General features: G+C 38.5%; 1 pseudogene; it reads right to left on the bottom strand.

Annotated features, from left to right (window-relative positions):
• Nucleotides 1-18,977, bottom strand: part of LOC139033279 (gamma-taxilin pseudogene) — a 40,509-nt pseudogene extending 21,532 nt beyond the window's left edge.
• Nucleotides 18,978-20,302: the final 1,325 nt, after the last annotated feature.

Genomic DNA, 20,302 nt, shown 5'->3' on the forward strand with positions numbered 1-20,302 from the left:
TGCTGACATTAAAGCATATTCTACTTTGGCTTATGAAGGCTTAATGATCATTTTTATCTAAGAGTTAACAAATGTTTAGTAAAGAAAACAATCAAATCTAGCAATATGAGTATTGCCAGAAACTTCTTAATATGACAGCTGGCTTTGTTCTTGTATTAGTTCCCTATTGCTGCTGTAAAGAAAACAATCACCACAAACTTGCTGGCTTAAAAACAACACAAATTTATTCATCTTACAGTTCTATAAGTTAGAAATCTCACCTGGGTCTCACTGGGCTAAATATCAAAATGTCACCATTTGGCCGTGCTCCTTCTGAAGGTTCTAGAAGGCTTTTACAAGCCATCTACATTTTTTGCCTCATGGCCCTCTTCCTCCATTTCAAAAAGCAACAGTGTTGCATCTCTCTGATCTTGCTTCCCTCATATCTCTCTCTCAACACAGTTGGTAAGCATTCTCTGCTGTTATTTTTTTGCTGCCTAGATTTTCATTTTACTTATATTTATTTTACAAAACTTCAATGTGTTTGTGCTGATTTTTTAAATTTATTTTTAATTGGAAGATAATTGCTTTACAATGTTGTATTGGTTTCTGCTGTACAACAATATGAATCAGCCATAAGTATACATATATCCCTTCCTTCTTGAACCCTCCTCCCATTCCCTGGTTCTCTGCTTTTAAGATTTGTGTAGATAGAATTGGCCACCCTCCAGTAATCTAGGATATAACATTAATCACATCTGCACTATCCCTTTTACCATGTGAAGTGATAGTTTATAGTCTCAGGTTTTGGGGATTAGGGCATGGATATCTTTGGGGGCCATTATTCAGTCTATGGGGCTTCTCTGGTGACATGGTGGTAAAGAATCCGCCTGCCAATTCAGGAGACACAGGTTCAATTCCTGGGTTGGGAAGATCTCCTGGAGGAGGGCATGGCAACCACTCCAGTATTCTTGCCTGGAGAATCCCATGGACAGAGGAACCTCGTGGGCTGTAGTCCATGGGGTTGTAAAAGAGTCAAACGTGACTTAGTGACAAAACAACATTCAGCCTACCAGAGCTCTACATAGTATTTGCTTCACACTGATGTTTTATTGAAAAGTAAAATGTATGCAAAGTTTTGACTGGCGATTTGTAGGTTACATATAAGAATACTTTCTGGCATGGTTTTCATGCTTCATTGTCATGAATACCAGCTACTTCTGATTTAATTCACTGGCGGGAGGGGTGGAAAATGTCGGTGCAAGATGGATGTATCCATTCATTTTAGTGAGCATCTACTATGTGCCAAGCATTGTGCTTGACATTGTGCAGATTGAAATGAATGAGTGTCCTCAGTACTCAGAGTCTAGTAGAGGAGATGGACAAAAGGACTATAATACAGTTATATAGTGTATGCAATTACACATAAGAATATAGTCAACTCATAACAAATTTATGATTACCAAAAGGGAAGGGGAGAGTGATAAATTAGGAGTTTGAGATTAACATTAACATGCTGCTAAATATAAAACAGATAAGCAATAAGGTCCTAGTGTATAGCACAGAGAACTATATTCAATATTTTGTAATAACTTATAAAAGAAAAAATATATATCACTGAATCACTTTGTTGTACACTTGATACTAACACAATGTTGTAAATCAACAATGTGTGTGTGTTAGTCACTCAGTTGTGTCCGACTCTTTGTGACCCTATGGACTGTAGCCTGCCAGACTCCTCTGTCCATGGGATTCTCCAGGCAAGAATACTGGAGTGGGTTGCCATTCCCTTTACTTGGATTAAAAAATAAAATTAATGCATACAATGAAAAAAATAGTCAACCAATTCCTTTTAATTTCAATTGTTGATAGTGGCAAACAGGCTTCAGGAAGAAATGTCTTTCAAACAGGACTTAACCTGAAAGATGTCCTTTTCCCTCCCCACAGTCAGTGAAATTTCTCTCACTGCCGCTCCAGAAGCTATTGTGCAGAAGCATTAGCAGAGTCCACTGTGGTTTTGAGGTCATAGCACTTTCTGCATTTCCACACTGACCATGTTGAACAGGAGTAAATAGGAAAGGAAATAGTTAGAACAACAGATACACAGCAGATTTTCTTTAGAGTACAAGGTTTTAAATTTTAAAAGCTGAACGCTAAGCAAAATCAAATCCAGAGATTAGCATTAACTATTATATCATGTGTATTGACTGATAAGAGAAGTGGCAGGTGGGATGTGAACTCATAGGATACGAACATAAAAATACCAGTAAGGTTGGTGGAAGAAGATAATCTAGTTGAGAACTGGAGCAGACACCACCATAGCCACAACAGATCAAGTGTTTCTGCTAATATCCTGTAGAGGAGATTTGGCAGCCAGAAAGGGAGCTAGATTGGCCAACAATGGCCCACATTTGACTTACAGATGTTGGGTGATTTAGAAGTTGGGAAAACTCTAATACAAATCCAGATTACCAACTTCTTTTGGAAACTAAGAAGATCTGGCTCATCCATCTTAGTATTCCCATGTGACAACAACCTGTATTAGATGAGCATCAGTTGCCCTATTTAGAGTAAGCATGTATTCCCTGAATGAAGCAAAAGTTGGAATCAAGATTGCTGGGAGAAATATCAATAACCTCAGATACGCAGATGACACCACCCTTATGGCAGAAAGTGAAGAACTAAAGAGCCTCTTGATGAAAGCAAAAGAGGACAATGAAAAAGTTGGTGTGAAACTCAACATTAAAAAAACTAAGATTATGGCATCTGGTCCCATCATTTCATGGCAAATAGATGGGGAAACAGTGGAAACAGTGAGAGACTTTATTTTTGGGGGCTCCAAAATCACTGCAGATGGTGACTGCAGCCATGAAATTAAAAGATGCTTGCTCCTTGGAAGAAAAGCTATGACAAACCTAGATAGCATATTAAAAAGCAGAGACATTACTTTGCCAACAAAGGTCCGTCTAGTCAAAGCTGTGGTTTTTCCAGTAGTCATGTATGGATGTGAGAGTTGGACTATAAAGAAAGCTGAGCATTGAAGAATTGATGCTTTTGAACTGTGGTGTTGGAGAAGACTCTTAAGAGTCCCTTGGACTGCAAGGAGATCCAACCAGTCAATCCTAAAGGAAATCAGTCCTGAATATTCATTGGAAGGACTGATGCTGAAGCTGAAGCTCCAATATTTTGGCCACCTGATGCAAAGAGCTGACTCATTGGAAAAGACCCTGATGCTGGGAAAGATTGAGGGCAGGAGGAGAAAGGGATGACAGAGGATGAGATGGTTGGATGGCATCACTGACTCAATAGATATGAGTCTGAGTAAACTCCGGGAGTTGGTGATGGACAGGGAGGCCTGGTGTGCTGCAGTCCATGGGGTCGTAAAGAGTCAGACACAACTGAGCGACTGAAGTGAACTGAACTGAACCACTCTGTTGGCTTATAGCTGGCCCATTTACTTGTGTTAAGCTTTTCAGGCGATCTATGCTTTTAAAAGTTCTATCAATATAATACTCAGAATTCACTCTTATGAGAACACAGGCATATGCTTATGAAACTGTTTAACATCCAATATATACTTTATTCCACAAGGTGGGTTCAGTTTTATCTTTATGATGTCTTGAGTTTCAGCCCCCAATATAATATCCTAGATAGGCAAGAAAAAGGATAAGCAGTGCTTTCCAAACATTGTTTTTTATTACAGAATTCTTTTCTTGAGGAGAATTGTTGATAGTATATCCTAGTACTAAATCTGAGAAATGCCCATTCACGTCAAGTTACCTTATTTTTTGTGTTAATTTTCTGTTTGCCCTTTGTTAGCCTTTATTAGTAGGTGATCCTGAGATTCTATTTCATTACAAAATCCAGTAAGGACAGCTTTGCCATTTTTTCAAGAATCAGTAGGATGAAAAGCCCCAATTATTATTCTTTCAAGGAAAACAGATATGATTCAAAATCAGAAGCACTGGATTAATTTAAATTGTTGCATTTCTGAGGGCAAGACTTTTGCCATCAGCTTCTAAATTGATTCTTATCTCCATTTTAAAGTACATAATACTATGTTCATAGATTAAGGACACAAAAGCTATAGAAAGCAGTAACAATTTGGTTTTAGACAACTGATGTAAGATTTTACTAAATCATTTTTTGCAATCCACTTTTTTAAAAAAACACTACATTATATATTCACAAAGTTGTGCAACCATCATCATTAATTTCAGAACTTTTGATTACTCTAAGAAGAAACTCTGTACCCATTAGCAGTCACTCCTTGTTCCCCTCTCCTCTGAACCCTCTAGAATCACTAATCTACTTTCTGACTTTATGGACTTGTCTATTCTAGAAATTGCCAAAAATATGGATTCATACAATATTTGATGTTTTACTGTCTGGCTTATTTCACTTAGTATTTTTTAAGTTTCATCCATGATGTAACATATATCAGTACTTCATTCGTTTATAGGAATGAAAATATCCCATTTTATGGCTGTATCATCATTTGTGTATTAATTTATAGATGGATATTTGGGTTGTCTCCACTTCTTTACTACTATGAAAATTCAGTCTTATAAACATTTCTGTATAAGGTTTATTGTGGACATAGGCTTTCAGTTCTCTTCTGTATATGCATAAGAGTGGAATTTCTTCTAGAAGAGAGTGAAAAAGCTGGCTTGGGAAAAGGAGTATTTCAAGGCTGTATATTGTCACTCTGCTTATTTAACTTCTATGCAGAGTGCATGATGCAAAATGCCAGTCTGGATGAAGCACAGCTGGAATCAAGATTGCCAGGAGAAATATTAATAACCTCAGATATGCAGATGACACCACCCTTATGGCAGAAAGTGAAGAGGAACTAAAGAGCCTCTTGATGAAGGTGAAAGAGAAGAATGAAAAGGCATCCAGTCCCATCACTTCATGGCAAATAGATGGGGAAACAATGGAAACAGTGACAGAGTGCAGGTGGATTCTTTACCACTGGGAAGTCCTTAGTTACCAATAGTGAAAGTAAAAGTGAAGCCGCTCAGTTGTGTCCGAGTCTTTGTGACCCCGTGGACTGTAGCCTACCAAAGGCCCCTCTGTCCATGGGATTCTCCAGGCAAGAGTACTGGAGTGGGTTGCCATTTCCTTCTCCAGGGGATCTTCCTGACCCAGAGATCGAACCCGGGTCTCCCACATTGCAGGCAGACGCTTTAACCTCTGAGCCACCAGGGAAGTCCAGATTTGAAATTTGCTAAGAGGGTAGGTCTTAAGTGTTCTTGACAAAGTAAAAATTATAATTATGTGAACTAACATATATATTTACTTTTAGCTCTCAATTCTATTCTCTTGACCTATATGTCTCTCTAGTACCAAACTATCTTGATTACAGTAGTTTGTAATAAGTTTTGAAATTGGGAAGTAATATTACGATCTGAATGTTTGTGTTGTAAACCTAATGCCCAAGGTGATGGTCTTAGGAGGTGAGGCATTTGGAAGGTGAGAACATTATGAAGGCAGAACCATCATGAATTAGATTAATACCCTTAAAAACGAGGCCCCAGAGACACACTTAGCCCCTTTCGCCATGTGAGGACACAGCAAAAAGTTGGCAGTCTCCAATTTGGAAAAGGGCATTTACCAGATAGCAAATCCCATGCCATGATCTTGAACTTCCTAGCTTTAAGAACTCAGAGAAATAAATGTTTGAGGTTTATAAGCCACAAAATGTCTATGGCATTTCGTTATATCTGCCAGAATGGACTGAAACAGGGAGTGTGAATCCTCCAACTTTGTTCTTTTTCAAAATTGTTTTGGCTTACATTTCCATATGACTTCTAGGATTAGTTTGTCAATATATGCAAAAAGACTGACTCAATTTCTTTACTTGTTACAGGTTATACTTACCATTGTTTTCTTGAGTCAGTTTAGGTAGTTTGTTCTTTCTAGGAACTTGTACATCTCCTCTAGGTTATCTAATGCTTTGGCATATAGTTGGTCATAATATTCCTTTATAATCTTTTTTATTCTATAACATAAGGAATAGGGTCCACTTTTTCATTCATGCTTTTAATAACTTGATTTTTTTTTCTTTTTTTGCTTGAAAACTTAATTACAGTTTTGTCCTTTTTACTGATCATTTTAAAGAATCTTTTGGTTTTGTTAATGTTCTCTATTGCCTAGTTAATTTATTTCCACTCTAATCTTTATTTCCTTCCTTATGCTTACATTGAAATCAATTTGTTCTTGTTTTTCCAGGGTCTGAAGGTGAAAGATTAGGTAATTTCTTTAAGATCTTTGTTCCCTTTTTACAATAGGCATTTACGACTGTAAGTTTCCCTGTAATCATTGCTTTTTACAATAGGCATTTATGACTGTAAGTTTCCCTGTAATCATTGCTTTAGCTGCATCCTATAAAATTTGGTATGCTCAGTTTTCATTTTCATTCATTCCAAAAATTTTATATTTTCACTTATTTCTTCTTTGACTCATTGTTAAATTTCCACATATTTGTTACCCATTCTCTCTTTTGAAAAATGCTCAGAGTAACCAGTACTATAAAATTTGTAGTAGTAATGCTTCAGTGATGCCTTATTACATTTTTAGACTTAATATTTTAAAAGCAGTTTTAGGTTTACAATAAAAATTGAGAGGGTGATAAAGAGATTTCCTATATACTCACTGCCCCTACATATTCCTAGCTTCCTCTATGATCCACATCACTCACCAGAATGGTACTTTTACCAAGGATGAACCTATATCAAAATCATAATCACCCAAAATCCATAGTTTATTTTAGGATTCACTCTTTGTGTTGCACATCCTATGGGTTTGTATAATGTATTAAGCCATATATCCATCTTTGTATCATAAAGTGTTTTCACTGCTGCAAAAACACTCGGTGCTCTGTCTATCCATCTCTTTCCTTCCTTCTCTGACAACCACTGATCTTTCTACCATCACCAAAGTTTTCCCTTTTCCATGTCACAAAGTTGGAACCATACAGTATGTAGCCTTTTCAGATGTGCTTCTTTCACTTAGTAATATGCATTTAAGTTTCCTCTATGCCAAGGCAATGGCACCCCACTCCAGGTACTCTTGCCTGGAAAATCCCATGGATGGAGAAGCCTGGTAGGCTGCAGTCCATGGGGTCGCTAAGAGTCAGACACGACTGAGTGACTTCACTTTCACTTTTCACTTTCATGCACTGGAGAAGGAAATGGCAACCCACTCCAGTGTTCCTGCCTGGAGAATCCCAGGGACGGGGGAGCCTGGTGGGCTGCCGTCTATGGGGTCGCACAGAGTCAGACATGACTGAAGCGACTTGGCAGCAGCAGCAGCAGCATACCTTCCCATGGCTTGATAACTCATTTCTTTTAGTGTTGAATAATATTCTATTGGTTGCATGTACCACAGTTTATATATTTGCCTCCTGAACAATATCCTGGTTGCTTCCAAGTTTTGGCAATTATAAACAAAGTTGCAATAAACATTCATTTGCAGGTTTGTGTGGACCTGTTTTCAACTCTTTTGGGTCAATAACAAGGATTGCAATTTCTTGATTCTATAATAAGAGTATGTTTAGTTTTGTAAGAAACTGTCCTCCAGTGTGGCTGTATCACTTTTCATTCCCACCAGCAATTAATGAGAGAGTCCCTGTTGCTCCACGTCCTCATCAGCATTTGGTAGTATCGGTGGTCCAAATGTTGGCCATTCCTATAGGCATGTAGTGGCATCTCATTGTTGTTTTGATAGGCATTTCCCTGGTGACACATGATGTGGAAAACCTCTTGTTGCAAAGACAGCATAAAGTACAACTTACTGACCAAGATAAATAAATGTCCACAAATACTCCATTATTTTCAGCTCCACCTTGTAACTGGTGACTGAGAAAGGAAAAGAAAATATATAAAGCAATACAAATGGGATGGAAAAGCAGGGAGAAAAGTCTTTAACTTCAGCTATTTGTCTATAATGCAGTTTGGTCACCAAAACTGCATCTCTTCTGTTTGGTTCACTCATTTTATTTGATTTCTCCAAGGAGCCTAGAAGTTACAAAACATGTGCTCAGGTAAGGTAGTAATTGAAAACAAACAGAATGTCATATTAACAGTGATAATGTAGATATAATCTTGAGTCCATGGAACTCAGATATATTAGATGTGAAATTCCAAGCCACCATCACCAACACACACACACACACCACTTTAGAAATGAAACTGAATCAAGGAAAGAGAAAAGTAATTAACGCTGATGAAGAGTTGTTCTGTGATAGGCATCATATTTTAGGTTTCCCATTTAATTCTCACAGCAAGCATAATAGCAGAAGTAATGTTATTCTAATTTTATAGGTGGCAGTCCTGGGGCTCAATAACTTGCCTGAGATTCTACAGTTAACTATTGCAAGAACTGAGCTTGTAAACAAGGATCTGGCCATAAACTCTATGCTCTGGCTACTATAGAACTCTATCTAAATGCAGCATTGAAAGATATTACAGGACTATATTTTCACCTCTTCCCATTGTTCATTTTTACCAAATCACTTGTTTTCCAAGGGAAACACTATGCATCAAGTACCTGCATGGTTCTTGATCCATATTAGGTGCCTAAGAGTTGGTATTTTCATTCCTCCCTCCAGTCAGTCTTTCTGAGGGCAACTTTTTGATCTACACATTTTGAGTGGCTTGCCACATAAATACTTGTACTTTTACTATCTTTAGATTTTAAAAAATGTACAAAAATACAATGGGTTCAGCAAACCTTTGAATTGAATTCATGTTATACTAACACACATAATACACATACGCATTCATATGGACAAATTATATGCCTGCTGTGCTCATAGTATATGCATTATTCTAACACTCACTTTATTTTTTAAAGATTTATTTATTTATGGCTGTATTGGGTACTTGTTGGAGCTTGGTTTCTTTGTTTCTGTGTGAGGGCTTTCTCTAGTTGCAGCGAGCAGGGGCTACTCTCTAGTTGTGGTGCATGGGCTTCTCATTGCAATGGCTTCTCTTGTTGCAGAGCATGGGCTCCAGGGCATGTGGGCTTCAGTAATTGTGGCACGTGGGCTCAGTAGTTGAGGTTCACAGGTTCTAGAGTGCAGGCTCAGTAGCTGTGGTGCACAGACTTAGCTGCCCTGCAGCATGTGGAATTTTAGTTCTTGGACCAGGGATTGAACCCATGTTCCCTTCATTGGCAGGCAGATTCCTAACCACTGGACTACCAGTGAAGTCCTTCCAACATTTGCTTTAAAAAAACAGATTTATTGAAGTAAAATTCACATACCATGCAAATCACCTATTTATATCCTTCATGATGGTTTTTAGTCTATTCATAGATATGTGCCATGAGCACCATAGTAAATTTTAGAACATTTTCATCACCCCCCAAAGAAACTCAGAACTCTAGCTTTCATCTACCAATCCTCCCATCCTTGCCCACCACATCCCAGTCTTAAGCAACTGCTAAAATACTTTCTATTTCCATAGATTTGTGTCTTCTAAACATTTAATGTCCATGTAATTATATAATATGTTGCCTTTTATATCTGGCTTCTTTCACCTAAGTGAATGATCCATGTGGTAGCATCAATCAGTACTTCATTCCTTTTAGTGATTGAATAATATTCCATCACATGGATATACTATATTTTGTATATCTAGTTATTGGGTGGTGAACACTTGAGTTGATTCTAATTTGGGGCTATAATAAATAATACTGCTATGAATATTCACATACAAGTTTTTTTTGAACATTTGTTTTCATTTCTCTTGAGTGACATTTCATTTCTTTGGGAATGGAAGTGCTGGGTCATATGGTAACTGTATATTTAACAATTTAATGAACTGCCAGACTGTTTGATAAAGCAGCTGCATCATTTTACATTCCTACCAGCAATGTGTGAGGGTTCTAATTTCTCTGTATACTCTCTAAATTTGTTGTTTGTTTGTCTTTTTGATTATAGACATCTTAGTGGGATTGCAGATATAACTTCCCTAATGACTAATAATCTTGAGCATCTTTTGTGCATAAATTTGATGACATTTAACTTTTATTAAGAACCTATAATATACAAAGTGTAGTGGTACAGTGGGGGATGTAGATGGAGTAGGAACAGAAACAGACCGCAAGAAAGTTAAAGTTAGAGGGATTTTTAAAATAACCCAATTTTAATTCTGAATCAGCCATCTACAGACTGTGTGATCACAGACAGATTACTTAATCCATTTGTGCCTCATATTCCTCAGTTGTAAAATGAATTGAATAATACATGTCTTCCAGAGAATTTATAGGAATTGAATGTAATAATTCAATCAAATGTTTGTCACATCCCTTGCACGTGCCTTGCGCTCTGTGTGTATATACTTATTTGTATAAGTGTTAGTCACTCAGTCATGTCTGACTCTTTGCAACCCCATGGACTGTAGCCCACCAGGCTCCTCTGTCCGTGGAATTCTCCAGGCAAGAATACTGGAGTGGGTTGCCATTTCCTTCTCCAGGGGATCTTCCCAACCCAGGGATCGAACTCGGGTCTCCTGCATTGCAGGCAGACTCTTTATCCACTGAGCCACCAGGGAAGCCCTTTATCTGTATAAACAGGTTTTATAAAAGTGTCTAGCCCCAAACCTGGCTCCACTCTACACCAACAGTGCTGGTAACAAGGAAGAGACAAGTATGACAATGTTGCCAGTGCAATCAATTAAGGTGTTATTGGATATATTATCCCATGTTATTGTGATGAAAAATCACTTTAATTTAGTGGGAGGTGTTGTAAGTAAACTAAAAGCTGAACTTGAATAGAAAGTTGGCTTCAGTGCAGTACAGATAGACTTGCCTCCTAAAAACAGATCATTGGCTCTTTCTGCCTGTTTGGTGCTGTGGGTCCGTGTGCACATGTTCACCCCCACCACATTGGTACTATTTGGCATCCTGGTAGGCAGTTTCAGCCAGGAGATCAAAGACTGACAGGTGGAGAGGGCTGTGCCTTTGGTGAGGGCAGAGGTACCTGGGTAGAAGGCAGAGTGGAGCTCAGCCACCACTGCTCTGTCTGCTGTTTGGAGAAACAAGATAAACATTGTAGACACCAGCTTGACACCTTTGCAAAATCATAACTATCCTTATGAGAAAGAAATTAGAAAACCAACCTGGGTACTGGCCCTCAGTCCTGAGACAGTTTCTCCTGAAGGCTTTTAAGAGCATTGTAGGAGGAAAAAAAAAAAAAGAGCACTTTAGGCTCTGTAGGCTTTGCATTCGTTTAAATGTAAAAGAAAGAAGGGGAAAAAGGCAAACTCCCCATATAAGGGTTTTGACTAGTGAAACAGTCCACTGTAGTTAAGAACTAAAACACGGTAGCTAACTGAGAATAACCTAGAAATTATCCAATGATGTGATCAACAACTCTGGGGATAATATTTTTCAAATGATTTCAGATGACTAGAAACATTTTGGGGTTCATGTGGCTGGATGAATTTTTAAATCAACGACTTGAAAGACTGATTTGTATTTTAATGGCTTGGACAAGCATCTGTAATAGCGAAAGCAGTCGAGGTGAATAACTATAAGTGACCTTTACTCCTGGGAAAATTAACATGTGAAAAAATTAACATGTGAAAATACAACCTTACAAGATATTTATTTGTAGTACTAATACTACACATACATATTTTATAATGCTTATTATAAAATGAATAAGATGTAAAAATTGAAAGATGAAGTGATAATTATTATAATTCACTTTATAATATTATATTGGGTTTTATACACAAATTTTTCCTGAGATCTCTTCAAATATGTTTTCCAGTTCATTTTCAGTATGATTGGATTTGTTGAAAAGTTGTATCATATGCAAAAATTGTTTAGGATTTTAAAACATAAAGTATACATTACTACATTATATTCAAATTGTATGTGCATAGATATACACAAATTGTAGGTCGATGTATTTTCTAGGAAAACATTTGTATTTTCTCATAACCAAGTCAATTAATGGTCATTGAGTAAAACCTGAAAACTATTAAACAAAATATGTTTTAAGAATGCCAATTTTCTCAAATTCTTATTGACAGTAGGTATTATCATGTAAAACATAAGCAATCTAGTAGGGAAATCTTCACTTTTTAACATTCTTTTTAAAATAGTCCTTCTTATTTTTGTATTTATTTTTGGCTATGCTGTGTCTTTGCTGCTGAGCACGGGCTTTCTCTAGCTGCAGTGAGTGGAGACCACTCTGTTGGGGTGCGCAGCCTTCTCACTGTGGAGGCCTCTCTTGTGGAGCACAGGCTCTAGGGCACATGGGCTTCAGTGGTTGTGGCTCCTGGGCTTCAGAGCATGGGCTTAGTAGTTGGAGTGCATGAGCTTAGTTGCCCCTTGGAATGTGGGATCTTCCCAGATCAAGGATTGAACCGTGTCCCCCTGCATTGGCAGGCAGATTCTTAACCATTGAACCACCAGGGAAGTCCTCCTTCCTATTTTTAAATCATTTTATTTGTCATTCTCATTTGTGTTTCTTTACAAATTACATGTGCCAGGTTCTTTTTTTTTTTTTTTCTGAAACATTCAAATTTGTAAAAATATTTTAATCTGTCTTATATTAAATATTTTAACCCTTCTTCTATGATATCTGTGGCAAATATTTGTAGTTATGAATTTCTAACTTTGTATAATGCTTAAATTGGCCTTCCAAACCTAGAAATCAGATAACCACCTGCCAATTATTTTATTGTCTAGTTTTATTCATTTGTCCTTGTTTAATGATTGAGGAACAATACTGATGACATCAATATGACATTTTATGTTTTCATATTCAAGTAATAGTCTAAATAAATTCTTACTAGAGTTTTCTGCTAGGCGAGCACCTTTATTATCCTATATCCAATTCCTCAGAACAATCATTCATTAAGCAGTGAAGCACAGCTATATCCTAACTCTATATTTTATGCGTTCCTTTCATTCATATGACTTTTATTGATTTGGGGTCTTCATAAAGCCCTCAGATCACCTAAAGATATTGTTAGTATCTGTCAGATATTCCACCATTAAAAAAATAGTAGTTAGGAAGGCTTGACTTAGTAACACTAAAGAACAAAATAATCTGGCATAGAATTGTTTCTAAAATGATGTTAAGAGTACTACATGTTTATTTTATAAAATCTAGGGAATTATCAAAATCCAGATAGTGGAAAATTTCAAAGTATTCCCCCATAATCTCTCCACTCAAAGACAAAGCTCTGATAGCATTTCGGTATGCAATCTTTCCATTTTTTTTCCTTATTTCTCTCTTTGTATATTTACATATGCATTTTTGATAGTACCCTATATGGGGTATTATTACCAAACTGAACTTGGGTATCCACTCACCTGCCATGCACCAAAGCCAATTTACTGACACTGGGTTGTAGTGAGGGAAAGTACAGTGTTTATTTTAGGCACCAAGCAAAGAGTATGGTTGGCTCATGCTTAAACACCCCAAACTCCCTGATGGCTTTCAGGGAAGCTTTTTTAAAAGCAATATTTGGGGTTGAGGACTGAAGGATGCACGACTTCCTTCTGATTGGTTGGTGGTGAGATAACAGGGTGGTGTTTCAGGAAACTTGATCATCAGCCTTCTGGTCCCACCCAGTATGGGGGTCTAGGTACTTGTGCTCAGCATATAGTTACTACCCTCCACCTGGGCAGGGCAGGTATTAGTTCCTGATGAGAAACTCAAAAATATGTGTCAGTGTTATATATATCCCTTGAGGAGGCACTATGATTCTGTTTTATCACTGAACTATTATTTTCTTGTTTAACTGGCTTTTTCTTGGTTTCTGCATTCCTTCATTTCCCTAGTTAGTAACTACTTGTGTCTGCTGTTTGGAACTCAGGGAAGGTTTAGAACTAAAGCCTTTTGATACAAATAACAAATGGGAGACAGAGGGTGTTCTGTACCCCAGAGGTCCCTGCAGAATCCTGCTCAGTTTTAATCTTCCTTTTTCTTTGATACTTCTCATCTTGAGGGGAACAGGTCCTGGATAAGAAAGGAATTAAAGTTTTGGATGAAGAGGTTAATCATAACATCAGCAGAGGAACTCAGTTTTAGGGGAACTCCGTTTAAATATTGCATCTTGATTATTCCACTTAAAACATTATAAAAATGTCCCTATAAAGTTAAATATTACTGGTTTATATGATTTAATAGCTACATAATATAACCAATATTCTATTGGTCAACAGTTTTCTGTTTTATCAACCACAGTAAAAATGGTTTACTGAATATCCTAGTGTTATTATATGTTATGAAGTACAGTTTGTGGGTCAAAGGTCATTCACCGTTAAGGTTATGTGACGCAAATTTTCCACATGCCTTCATAAAAGAATGTTTACTTGCCCTTGACCCCTATTAGACTGTAATCTTCAAATATGTAGATCCAACCTAACCTACATATTTGAAGATCACAGTCTAATAGAGGTCAAGGGCAAGTAAACATACTTTTGAGAAGGCATGTGGAAAATTTGCGTCACATAACCTTAATGGTGAATGGCCTTTGACCCACAAACTGTACTTCATAACATATAATAACACTAGGATATTCAGTAAACCATTTTTACTATGGTTGAAAAAATAGAAAACTTAAATGTTGACCAATAGAATATTGGTTATATTATGTAGCTATTAAATCATATAAGCCAGTAATATTTAACTAAATTGGAAGTGTTCAAACAAGAGATGTCAAGGGTAAACATTGACATTTTGCTGCTGCTGCTAAGTCGCTTCAGTCGTGTCCGACTCTGTGTGATCCCATAGACGGCAGCCCACCAGACTCTGCCGTCCCTGGGATTCTCCAGGCAAGAACACTGGAGTGGGTTGCCATTTCCTTCTCCAATGCGTGAAAGTGAAAAGTGAAAGTGAAGTTGCTCAGTCGTGTCCAACTCTTAGCGACCCCATGGACTGCAGCCTACCAGGCTCCTCCGTCCATGGGATTTTCCAGGCAAAAGAGTACTGGAGTGGGGTGCCATTGCCTTCTCCAATTGACATTTTAGGAATCAGTGAACTAAAATGGATGGGAATGGGCAAATTTAATTCAGATGACCATTATATCTACTAGCCTGTGGGCAAGAATCCCTTAGAAGAAATGGAGTAGCCCTCATAGTCAACAAAAGAGTCCAAAATGCAGTACTTGGGTGCAGTCTCAAAAATGACAGAATGATCTCTGTTTGTTTCCAAGGCAAACCATTCAATATCACAGGAATCCAAGTCTATGCCTCAACCACTAATGCCAGAAGAAGTTGAAGTTGAATGGTTCTATGAAGACCTACAAGACCTTCTAGAACTAACACCAAAAAAGATGTCCTTTTCATCATAGGGGATTGGAATGCAAAAGAAGTAAAGAGATACCTGGAGTAACAAGCAAGTTTGGCCTTGGAGTACAAAAGGAAGCAGGGCAAAGGCTAACAGTGTTTTGTCAAGAGAACGCATTCCTCATTGCAAACACCCTCTTCCAACAACATAAGAGAAAACTCTATACATCGACATCATCAGATGGTCAATATCAAAATCAAATTGATTATATTCCTTACAGCCGATGATGGAGAAGCTCTATATGGTCAGCAAAAACAAGACTGGGAGCTGACTGTGATAAGATCATGAACTCCTTATTGCAAAATTCAGACCAGTAGGCCATTCAGGTATGACCTAAATCAAATCCTTTATGATTAATACAGTGGAAGGGACAAATAAATTCAAGGGATTAGATCTGATAGAGTGCCTGAAGAACTATGGATGGAGGTTCATAACATTGTACAGGAGGTGGTGACCAAAACCATCCCCAAGAAAAAGAAATGCAAAAAGGCAAAATGGTTGTCTGAGGAGGCCTTACAAATAGCTGAGAAAAGAAGAGAAGTGAAAGGCAAAGAAGAAAAGGAAAGATATACCCATCTGAATGCAGAGTTCCAAAGAATAGCAAGGAGAGATAAGAAAGCCTTCCTAAGTGAACAATGCAAAGAAATAGAGGAAAACAATAGAATGGGAAAGACTAGAGATCTCTTCAAGAAAATTAGAGATACCAAGGGAGCATTTCATGCAAAGATGGGCACAATAAAAGACAGAAGACAATATGGACCTAACAGAAGCAGAAGATATTAAGAAGAGGTGGCAAGATACACAGAAGAACTATAAAAAAAGATCTTCAATGACCCAGATAACCATGATGGTGTGATCACTCACCTAGAGCCAGACATCCTGAAGTGTGAAGTCAAGTGGACCTTAGGAAGCATTACTATGAACAAAGCTAGTGGAGGTGATGGAATTCCAGCTGAGCTATTTCAAATCCTAAAAGATGATGCTGTGAAAGTGCTGCACTCAATATGTCAGCAAATTTGGAAAACTCAGCAGTGGCCACAGGACTGGAAAAAGTCAGTTTTCATTCCAATCCCAAAGAAGGGCAATGCCAAAGAATGTTCAAACTACTGCACAATTGTGCTCATTTCACATGCTAGCAAGGTAATGCTCAAAATCCTTCAAGCTAGGCTTCAACAGTACATGAACCGAGAACTTCCAGATGTACAAGCTGGATTTAGAAAAGTCAGAGGAACCAGAGATCAAATTGCCAACATCTGTTGGATCATAGAAAAAGCAAGGGAATTCCAGAAAAACATCTACTTCTGCTTCATTGACTGCACTAAAGCCTTTGACTGTGTGGATCACAACAAACTCTGGAAAATTCTTAAAGAGATGGGAATAGCAGACCACCTTACCTGCCTCCTGAGAAACCTGTATGCAGGTCAAGAAGCAACAGTTAGAACCAGACATGGAACAATGGACTGGCTCAAAATTGGGAAAGGAGTATGTCAAGGCTGTATATTGTCACCCTGCTTATTTAACTTATATGCAAAGTACATCATGCAAAATGCCAGGCTGGATGAAGCTCAAGCTGGAATCAAGATTGCTGGGAGAAATATCAATAATCTCAGATATGCAGATGACACCACCCTTATGGCAGAAAGCGAAGAGGAACTAAAGAGCCTCTTGATGAAAGTGAAAGAGGAGAATGAAAAAGCTGGCTTAAACTCAACATTCAAAAAACTAATATCATGGCATCTGGTCCCATCACTTCATGGCAAATAGATGGGGAAACAATGGAAACAGTGAAAGACTTTATTTTCCTGGGCTTCAAAGTAATTGTGGATAATGATTGCAGCCATGAAGATGTCTCCTGCTTGGAAGAAAAGCTATGAAAACCTAGACAGTGTATTAAAAATAGCAGAGACATCACTTTGCCAATAAAGATCTTTCTAGACAAAGTTATGGCTTTTCCAGTAGTTGTCTATGGATACAAGAACCTCTGGACCATAAAAAGGTTGAGTGCAGAAGAATTGATACTTTTGAATTGTGGTGCTGGAGAAGACTCTTTAGAGTCCCTTGGACAGTAAGGAGATCAAACCAGTCAATCCTAAAGGAAATCAACCCTGAGTCTTCATCCGAAGAACTGATCCTAAAGCTCCAATACTTTGGCCACCTCATGCAAAGAACTGACTCATTGGAAGAGATCCTGATGCTGGGAAAGATTGAAGGTAAGAGGAGAAGGGGGCCCTGCCCATCTCATTCAGGATGAGATGGTTGGATGGTATCATTGGCTCAATGGACAGGAGTTTGAGTGCACCCGAGGAGATAGTGAAGGACAGGGAAGTCTGGCATGCTGCAGTCCATGGGGTTGCAAAGAAGTTGGACATGACTGAGTGACTGAACAAACCTAACCTAATACCCATTACACTATAGATGCTTAATAACTATCTGTTGAAAGATCAGATGGACAGAAGAGAGAAAAAGAAGAGTGAGAGAGGGAAGGATTCATGCCTGCCCTTGGACTGTGCTGTGTTGAGTGTTGGCCCCCAGACTACCTCAATGGCATCTCTTTTTTCAGTTTTAATATTTTTTGTTGAAGTAAAGTTAATTTATAGTGCTGTATTAATTTCTGTTGTACAGCACAATGATTCCATTATACATACATTTTTAATATTCTTATGGCATCTTTACATATTGATGTATGAAAAATTATCATGTTTCATTTAGTAGATTATTTTTGGCAGAAGGTGGAAATAAACATGAAACTTCTTTCTCTAGGTCTGATTTCCTCTTAGCATCTACCCTTGTCTTATTCTTCCCTGTGGGTGCCACTCAAACCACCAGATTCCTCTTCCATTTTAACTCTCAAGTTTCATCCTCGACTAGACCTACTTTTCATAAAGAAAAAGACCTGATAATGAGCATTTTCAAAAAAGAGTCATTTACCTCAGGACTGTATCTTTAGCAGCTCAAAGAACCAACAGAAATTTGAAATGATAATTTCTCTTTAACCAGAACTAGATAATCATTTCCAGTGTGGTAGGACATGGCAACCCACTCCAGTATTCTTACCTGGAGAATTGCATGAACCAAAGAGCCTGGAAGCCTGTAGTCCATGGCGTCGCACAGAATCAGACATGATGGAGACAACTTAGCATGCATTCTAACCCAAGGCTAGGGCAAACATTAGGCATGTCATTTTCTTTTCCTTTCAGTGACATGCAAAAACACCCAATGCTTTATTACACATGCAAAGCAGAGCAAGGTACATTTATCTTTGCAAACCATGTCAAAAATTCTCAGCAGTTTCTATTTGGGAAGATTCTCTGGAGAAAGGAATGGCAACCCACTCCTGTGTTCTTGCCTGGAGAATCCCCATGAACAGAGGAGCCTGGCGGGCTACAGTCCATGGGATCGCAAAGAGTTGGTCATGACTGAGCGACTAACACTACTACTACTAGAAGAAGTAAATAGGAATAATTGTGTGTTCAGCATCCATAGCCTCCTCTTCTTGCATCCTTTTCTCTGCTCTTTTCTCCCTCCCTCCCTATTTGGACCAAGGAATATTTCAGGGGTGGTACTGACCCTGGATGGTTTGAATGGTTGATTCCCATTTTACCTCTTTGACTGCCTCAATCAGGCATTCACATTTTAAGTCATTGAGCTCCATTTGTGCCCTGTCAGGTTTTTCCATGTTAAAGGAATGTCAGGCCTCAGCAAGCAGGTGAGGAGATACATTTTTGCTAATTGGGGCCCAGCAGTTGCATGAGGCCCATCTCTTAGGCTGGCTCTGTCATGAGTCCTCTTAGAGAACTCGTGTAGCGGGAAGAATTCAGAAAGGATCACCTAGGATCTCTCTCAATATGCCACTCCCAGGAGGGAATGAGCCCCTTGTCAGCACAGCCTAGAATCCCCTTCCTGTTCGGCACTGGCATCAGAGAAGCTTGCAGCCTTTTCTCCTTGGCTGTCAGACCAGTAGCCAGCCTGCGTCTATTTCTATCTGGTAGCATCTGGATGGAAGCCAATTATCCCTTCCTGTTCTCTTCTCTAAGACTCCCAGACACATATTTCATGTTTTCTGGCATTTTGATATTTAGTACGTATTTAATAGATTTATACCAAAACATCCTTACCTGATATCCTTAAAGGAAACCTCATTTCCCATGTTATAGACACATCTGAGAATGCAATTGCTGACCTACGGAGCTCTAATCTTTCTACTTAGACTGGTGGCCATAGTTTTGCTCTTTAAATGGTGGGATGAGTATATGTAGCTCTCATGGCTTCTGGGGGTAGATGGGCTCTGAGAAATAGTAAAAAACCAGGGCTTAGGCCTGGGTTGTGGACTCCAGGGGAAAAAAGTTTTATTCTTCCTTGAACGGTACCAAGTTGTGGATGAAAACTGCTGCTTTCTGTTTGAAAGGATCATTGTGTGTGATCTTTGCTTCCCTGGTGGCTCAGATGGTAAAGAATTTTTTTTTTTCTTTTTTTTTTTTTCCCATTTATTTTTATTAGTTGGAGGCTAATTACTTTACATCATTACAGTAGTTTTTGTCATACATTGAAATGAATTAGCCATGGATTTACATGTATTCCCCATCCCAGTCCCCCCTCCCACCTCCCTCTCCACCCGATCCCTCTGGGTCTTCCCAGTGCACCAGGCCCGAGCACTTGTCTCATGTACCCAACCTGGGCTGGTTATCTGTTTCACCCTAGATAATATACATGTTTCAATGCTGTTCTCTTGAAACATCCCACCCTCGGTGGAAGATGGTAAAGAATTTGCCTGCAATGCGGGAGACCTGAGTTCGATCCCTGGGTTGGGAAGATTCCCTGGAGAAGGGAACAGCTACCCACTCCAGTATTCTGGCCTGGAGAATTCCATGAACTATAGTCTATGGGGTCAAAAAGAGTTGGACACAACTGAGCGACTTTCACTTTCACTTTTTTTTTGAAACTTACTCTGCAGCTTTCTGCCAAGGTGGGAGAGGTGACCAGAGGATCTAGTCACCCATGGGA

The sequence above is a fragment of the Odocoileus virginianus genome, unplaced genomic scaffold (genome assembly GCF_023699985.2).
Source record: "Odocoileus virginianus isolate 20LAN1187 ecotype Illinois unplaced genomic scaffold, Ovbor_1.2 Unplaced_Scaffold_1, whole genome shotgun sequence".
Classification (NCBI taxonomy): Eukaryota; Metazoa; Chordata; class Mammalia; order Artiodactyla; family Cervidae; genus Odocoileus; species Odocoileus virginianus.